The following is an 8,161-nucleotide window of genomic DNA, read 5'->3' as shown; positions in this document are numbered from 1 at the left end:
GGAGATGACTCAGATGGCGACAGCAATGGCTTTTCCAGTTCAGTTTCAGCCGAACCCAGCTGGTGGACTAAATGCTACTGTTACGGCATTAGATTGGAAGCTTTTATCACAATTGCGCTCTACAGTGAGTTCTTATGGTGTTACTGGTGAACCGACTCGTCAAATGTTAGATTATCTCTGGAGCACTCAACTTCTTTTGCCTGCAGATTGTCGGGGTATAGCAAAGTTAATTTTCTCTCCTAGTCAGTGGTTGTTGTTTAATGCGCATTGGCAAGCGAGAGTGTTAGAATCGATAGCGGTACAGCGGCAAGCAGGAGATCCATTACAAGGGGTTACAATGGATGAATTAATGGGGTTAGGACCTTATGCTAGAGTAGAAGCTCAAGCATTGCTCGGTCCGGATAAAGTGAGAGAGGCAATGAGGTTAGTGAGAGAAGCCATAGAGCAAGTGAAAGAGCCAGGCGGAGTTCCAATGTATATGGGGATTAAGCAAGGGAGAGAAGAGACTTTGGGCAGTTTTGTAGATAAGTTGGTAAATGCAATTGAAAGAGCAAGAGTACCTCTCTACATGCAGGGTGCTCTCTTAAAACAGTGTATTTCACAAAATGGCAATCCTGCTACAAAGAGTTTATTGAATACATTAAGGGCACATTGGACTGTAGAGGAGGCACTTGAAAAAGCGTCCTCGATACCTACTGGACCTCAGGCTTTTCTTGTAGAGGCAATAAAGAAATTAGGGGAAGGAATGAAAGAACAGGCTCAGGCTACTCAAAGTCAGGTTATGGCAGCCCTTGCGCCTCTCCAGACTTCAGCAGCAACAGCAGTTAAAGTGCAAACACCTAAAAAGGGGCAGCTGCGGTGTTACCGATGCGGAGCTCCAGGGCATGTACGAAAGAGTTGTACAGCCAGAAATGTATGGTGTCAAACTTGCCGATCCAACTCCCATAATGAGGTGGCTTGCTGCAGACGGTCGGGAAACTCCACACGGAGCGCGTTCACCGGCCGCCGCGCAACGACCAAAATTGCAGCCGCAGCGCAGTCCTTCAACCCGCCACCCGGGGAAGTCTCGGGTTGGACCTGGCAGCAGCAGTAGATGTTATTCTGTTAACAAATAATCCTCAAACAATATCTACGGATGTACGAGGACCTATCATTATTAATGGGAGAGCCATGGGAGCTTTATTATTAGGAAGATCATCGGCATCACAATGTGGACTATTTGTTTTACCGGGAGTTATTGATGCAGATTATGAAGGTGAAATCTATATTATGGCATATACACTGAATCCACCAGTAAAGATTGCACAGGGACAACGGATTGCACAGCTGGTGCCTCTGCCACAAGTGACTCAAACAATACGACCAGTAACTGAGGAGAGTCGCGGAAATAAAGGCTTCGGATCCACAGGAAGCCTGACCCTGCTAACACTGAATCTGAGTACGAGACCTAGGAAGACTGTTCACCTGTCATTTCAAGGTAACGCAATAACTGTGGAAGGGTTGTTAGACACAGGCGCAGATTCCAGCATACTGTCACCTTCTTCTTGGCCACAAGGCTGGCCGTTACAAGAGCATACCACTACCATCACTGGCGTGGGTGGTTTAACTTTAGCTAATCGAACGCCGCCCCTACAATTAACAATTGAAGGACAAACAGTCACAGCGGTGCTTGCTGTAGTGCAATTACCTCCAGGGGTAAATTGCTTAATTGGAAGAGATGTGTTAGCACAAATGGGAATAGTTTTGACAAACGATCACCATTTATTCTAATGGCCATTGCTTGGACTTTCCCGATCCCTATAACTTGGACATCTGACAATCCAATATGGGTAAAGCAGTGGCCACTAAAAAGGGAAAGTCTTGAGCAAGCACACTTGCTAGTACAAGAACAATATCAGCAAGGACATTTAAGATTATCTACTAGTCCTTGGAATACTCCGATATTTGTCATAAAAAAGAAATCAGGCAAATATCGACTTTTGCATGACCTTAGAGAAGTAAACAAACAAATGGAACCAATGGGGGCTTTACAACCAGGTATGCCGAATCCAGCTATGTTACCTTATGAATGGCCTATATTGATTGTGGACTTAAAAGATTGTTTCTTTACGATTCCGCTTCATGAAAAGGACATGCGCCGATTTGCTTTCACTTTACCGGCAATAAATAGAGAAGGGCCAGATCAACGGTTTGAATGGACAGTTTTACCGCAAGGAATGAGAAATAGTCCAACTTTATGTCAGATTTTTGTAGATGCAGCCTTACAGCCGTTACGTCAAAAATGGACTAATGTTATAATTTATCACTATATGGATGATATATTATTTGCACAAAAAGAACCATTTACAGAAGCACAGATAAAAGAAATTGTAAACACCCTTGCAAAGCAAAGATTGGTAATTGCACCAGAAAAGATACAAAAAACAGCTCCATGGAAATATTTGGGATTGTCTTTGATGAAACAAATAGTGACACCACAAAAATTGACAATTAATCCTGAAATTTCAACACTGCATGATGCTCAGAAGCTATTAGGAGATTTACAATGGCTAAAACCTATAGTGGGCATTCCAAACGAGCTTTTACAACAATTACGACCACTGTTAAAAGGAAATGATCCTGCACAGGTAGTGTCTTTATCAGCAGACCAGAAGCGAGTGCTACAACAAATTATGGATCGTATTACTTCTGGACAAGTGCGTCGGAGAGACGCTGAGCTCCCCCTGGACATACTTGTGTGGATGGGTTCACAGCATTTGCTCGGAGCTATTATACAGTCTAAAAAGAAAACGGGGGAGACATGGGTGCTAGAATGGATCACGCCAGCATTACAACAATCAAAATCTCTACTTCAAAAAATTGAGGCACTAGCAAATTTAGTAAAGAAAGGTCGTGTGCGAGTTATTCAAATAAGTGGAAGAGAACCTCAATTCATATACTGTCCAATGCAGAAGGAAACCATGCAGTGGTACCTGGCAAATAGCACAGCATTGCAGGAAGCCATGTTAAATGGGCCAATGATGTTGTCAACTGATCAATTATCTATGGAACCTTTGAGATGGTTAGGACAATTACATTGGATTGAACAGCCAAAAAGACAACAGGCGCCGATCCCGAATGCCATCACAGTTTATACAGATGCAGGAAAGAAATCTCAGACAGCAGCTATAACGTGGCAGGAAGATAATACATGGAAACACGAGATATTAAAAGCCACAGCACAAGACACACTACAAACTTTGGAACTGTTGGCAGTAGTTTGGGCGATGGTTAAGTTTAATGAACCATTGAATATTGTAACTGACTCTATGTATGTAGCGGGAATAGTAGCAAGGATAGAAGATGCAGAAGTCAGGGAAGTACAAAATAAGCGTCTCTATGAGTTGTTCTTACAATTACAGAGGGCCATAAAAATAAGGGAACAACCGTATGCTGTAATTCATGTTAGAAGTCATAAATGGGATATAGGACTTGGGGAAGGTAATGCTCGAGCGGACAAATTGGTATCCACTGTTATACATGTTCCCATGCCGAAAGACAAATTGGCAAAAGAAGCACATGACATATTCCATCAGAATGCAAAAGGGCTAAAAACACAGTTTGGCATCACAATGGCGGAAGCAACGGCCATAGTAAAAACATGCCCTGTTTGTAGTTTTCACAATAAAGGGGTTGGTATTGGAATAGGAGTCAATCCTAGAGGGACGAAATCTAATGAAGTATGGCAAATGGATGTGACTCACATACAAAGTTTTGGTAGACTTAAATATGTACATGTTACTATAGATACTTATAGCAAATATATATGGGCCTCTGCACAGAGTGGGGAAAAGGCCATACAGGTAATCAGACACTTAACATGTTGTTTTGCAATAATGGGAGTCCCGAATACTATAAAGACAGACAATGGACCAGCATATGTCGGAAGTCGAATGCAAAGATTTTTAAGCAAGTGGGGAGTGAAGCATGTAACAGGGATACCGCATTCTCCCACAGGACAGGCCATAGTTGAGAGAGCAAATGGTACCTTGAAACGTTATGTAGCAAAATATCAGGAAATACAGGATGTACAGGAAAGATTAGCAAAAACATTATTTGTAATGAATCACTTGTGTATATTTGGAGACGCAGAACAACCACCAGCTATGTTACATTATGAGAAGGCAAAAGTAAGTGAGGGAAGGAAAGAGATATGGGTAAATTATAAGGATCCAAAAGATGGATTGTGGAAAGGACCAGCTAAAGTAGTAATATGGGGAAGGGGATATCTTTGTGTTTCTACACCAACAGGCACCGTATGGGTTCCAGCGAGATGGGCGAAACCTGCCGCACCTCCCAATGACACCAGAGGAGAGACAAGCTCATCGACAGCGGCTGAAGATCCAGCCTGTTTTGACCCAACTTGAGGGTCTACTCGGACATTCACTTTACTGGGCAACATTGTCAGATATGGCAACCTTCATTAAGATCCTATCCAGCGTGATTGGCCTGTTTTGGACAATATATCAAGCTGAAGGCTGGATGGTTTCACAACCTAAACAAAATGTCTGGGTAACTTTGGCAAACATGACACATCAAGAAACCTTGTGCCTTTCTACTACGAATCCGGAAAATCCATTCTCCACCTGTTTGGTGGGAGTGCCAGTAGACACATGGCCAATCCCACAAACCCTTCAGATTTTCTCTCTTTGCAACTCTCCAAAAAATTGTACAGATAATTGGGATGGTGTATACAGTCACCTTCCACAGGTTACGCAAGAACCTCAAGAGTTAGAGTTGCTAGGCTCTGTTATAATGGATGCTTGTGTGTTTTTTAATTACTCCTATAACACCACACGGAGAGGGCAAAATGTGAATGCAACTAATGCTGCTTATCGTAATTCAACTGCTTGGTGCAATTATACTTCGACTAACATCTCACGATCTTTTGCTGTTCCTCTTGCATTACCTCCTGGTGTGTTTCTAATCTGTGGAGATCGTGCCTGGGGAGGCGTCCCATCTAAACTGAATGGAGGCCCGTGTAGCCTCGGACGTCTCACGTTATTAACACCAAATGTGTCAATGATTCTGAATATGACTCGAAAACATAAGCGAGTCCCGAGGACCGTTCATCGGTTTGAAAGTTCTTGTCGAGATAACATTGAATTCTGGAATCCAGGCCAAATCATAACAGCCTCCATATTGGCACCAGGAGTTGGTGTTGCAAATGCCTTAACTACTTTGAATAAGTTAGGATGTTGGCTTAGCAAACAGACTAATGCTACTTCTTTAGCTTTAAGTGGTCTTTTAACTGATGTTGATAGTGTTAGACATGCTACTTTACAGAACAGAGCAGCTATTGATTTTTTGCTCTTAGCGCAAGGACATGGATGTGAAGATTTTGAAGGAATGTGTTGCATGAATTTGTCTGACCACTCAGAATCTATTTTCAAAAGCATACAGCAGCTAAAGGATGGTGTCAAACATTTAACAGAAGATGATGGATTAGATTGGTTAACAAGGATGTTTAAAGGATGGGGACTTTCAGGATGGTTAATATCTCTGATCAAGTCTGTGGGGGTCATGATCTTGGTAATTGTGGTTGTGCTTTTGATGTTGCCATGTATTGTCAGTCTTCTGCAAAGGGCCCTGCAGAAGACTGCCTCTGCAATATTTTTAGCACAAGTGCAAAAAGAAAACGGGGGAGATGTGGAGCAGTTTGCTAACAACTGGCTACGTGAGAAAGGGCACAGCACCGAGGAACTGCTGACAACGGCGACGTGATGGGAGAATACCGAAAAGTATCAAAGAAGAACAAAGAACAGAAGCAGGACTATGTAGAAGGCCTTGCAGAAATCATAAGGGGAGAGATTGGTATTTAACCTTAGCAACCAAAGTATCTAACCTTAGCAACCTATAAGGAGCTTGCTTTTTGCAATATGTATGAACTAATTATTGTGGATATAAAAGAAGTGTGAGTACTAATAAAGTTGAGCCTTTGTGCATTAAATGATGGCTGGGCTCCCTCTGCGTTCTTTCAACATTTTGTGGTTGTTCTTTTTCACTCAAATGAAGTATATTGGGGTCTGGTTCCAGACACTCATTAGAGATCCAGAAGGTTGAGTGCTACTTTTCTGGAAAATAGGAGATCTAGCTTCGGACTCCCTACATAGAAAAAGGTGCTGAATTTGGTGTTTACACTTTGTTTCTCTTTCCTCCTCTCCCTCTGGTAAATGTCTGTTGCCTTGGTTCTGATAATGCTGAAGGACAGTCTTGCCATAGTTGACACTGAAAATCAGTGGACTAAAGCTAAGCTCAGTCTAGGATAAAATGAAACCAAACACTTCGCACTGCTGAGTTTTAAGTTGAAAAACAAAATTCAAATAACAAAATCTTAGAAAAACCAAATCTGTCCTTCAGTCAGAACATAAGGCACAAACAGATTGCTGAAATAAACTAGACCACAATTTTATAGGGTCTCAAGTTAAAAGAGGGAGCTTAATTATGATGCTGGATTTAGTTCAGAGCTCAAGTAATGATCTAGGAAGCTGGAGAGAAGTACTGGAAATGACTGTGTGCTAATGAGGACCCTAGTAGCAGCTTTCCGTGCTAGTTAATTTGCAATCTATGTGGAGATCTGTTGGCAAGCTTATAAAATGAGGTGTTTCAAAAGTAATCACCACTTCAAAGTCTAGAGATACAGCCTTAGGAAGCAGAAGCATGTTGACTGTTAAATTTCCATTTTGAACATTGTTTGGAAAGTTGATGTTGCTTCCTACCTGCTGAACTGAAGAAAGCATAATGTACTCCACAATGAAATGCTGAACTCCAGATCTATTTCAAAAGACAGAAACAGCAGAGTCTTTTTTTTTTTGGCAACTGTGCTAAATATGCCTGCTAAGACAATGTTGTCCTTTTAGAAACACTAACCTGCTCATGGATATTCAGCTTAATTGCAAAGGTTCAGTCCATTTGCCAAAGGGCTAAGGTCAAAGCCTCCTGTTTTCTGCCCTGGATGTGCTGTTACTCAGTCCTTTCCTGGATTAAGACAGGTTAGATCTGGACATGATGCGCGTGTTTTTAGGGTAAATACTTTGGCCACCTACACAGGTGTGCAGAACTTCCTAAAGAACTCTTAACAGCATGTCAGTGGAATAAGGTGGTGAAAGAGCCAAAGGCAAGAGTGTTGTATTCTGTTTTGCTATGGTATTCCAGTTTGTTTTTGAATGGGAAAATATAGTAGGTAGGCCAAACATGCTACTTCAAGTTCCACTGATTAGAGATGAGCCATCTCTGCTCTTTTCTCTCTCATAAATAAGAGTCTCAAGGAATGGATTCCACAAGGCTGCAGTGTTTGATGTTGGACAGGAGAAAGTCAGCGAGCTGGTAAAGGTCCAAGGATTTATTGCAGAGCAAGTATTATGCAAATCAAAGTAATTACTTCATAGAATTGTCAGGTGACCTGAATGGATGTGACCAGCAGGATCTGTACAATGTCACTGTTTCACTTACATGTCAGTTTACTTTGAGTTAGGTTGAAAACATAATGTTCTTTTGTCAAAGGTACAAGTGCAACTGAATTACTGTGTCTTTTCCAAACACCTTGATTTTAAAGCTCAGCTGAAGAACTTGAATAAGGTCCTGCAAGGTCTGAATACAACCTCAGCAAAGGCTGGTGGATGTAGAATAGAACAGTTCCAGTTGGAAGGGACCTTCCACGACCATCTAATCCAGCTGCCTGACCACACGTGACATAGTGGAGTGCTGCACAGAGATCCACAACTTCTGAACAAGTTAGTGCAAGTGTCCAAAGCGAGCCCACTAGCTCTGCCTAGAGAGCCTCAGAAATGTGAGCTCAGAGGGGACCAGTTCTCTGGACGTGTCCCTCAGGGCTCATTCACGAAGCTCCAAACTGAGTGCTGTTGTTTGCATTGATACTCGGGAGAGGTGCTTTGCCTGGCAGTGACTAAGAAGTCCTGCTCTGCGGCAGCACACCTGACTCAAAATAATCTCTCTGGTCTGAATAGTGCAGGTAACAGGTTGAAGCCTGGACCAAATGCTTACAGGAGGGAGAGGCTTAACTTAGGCATATAATGTCTTAGTGCTTCCATGATTGGTTTTTTTAGGAGCTGTTTGCCGATGGTGCTTGCCACTAAGTTAAATCAGTTTCCCCAGTCCTAAA

Source organism: Strix uralensis, chromosome 9, assembly GCF_047716275.1.
Source record: "Strix uralensis isolate ZFMK-TIS-50842 chromosome 9, bStrUra1, whole genome shotgun sequence".
Taxonomy (NCBI): Eukaryota; Metazoa; Chordata; class Aves; order Strigiformes; family Strigidae; genus Strix; species Strix uralensis.
This window is presented reverse-complemented; position numbering follows the sequence as displayed.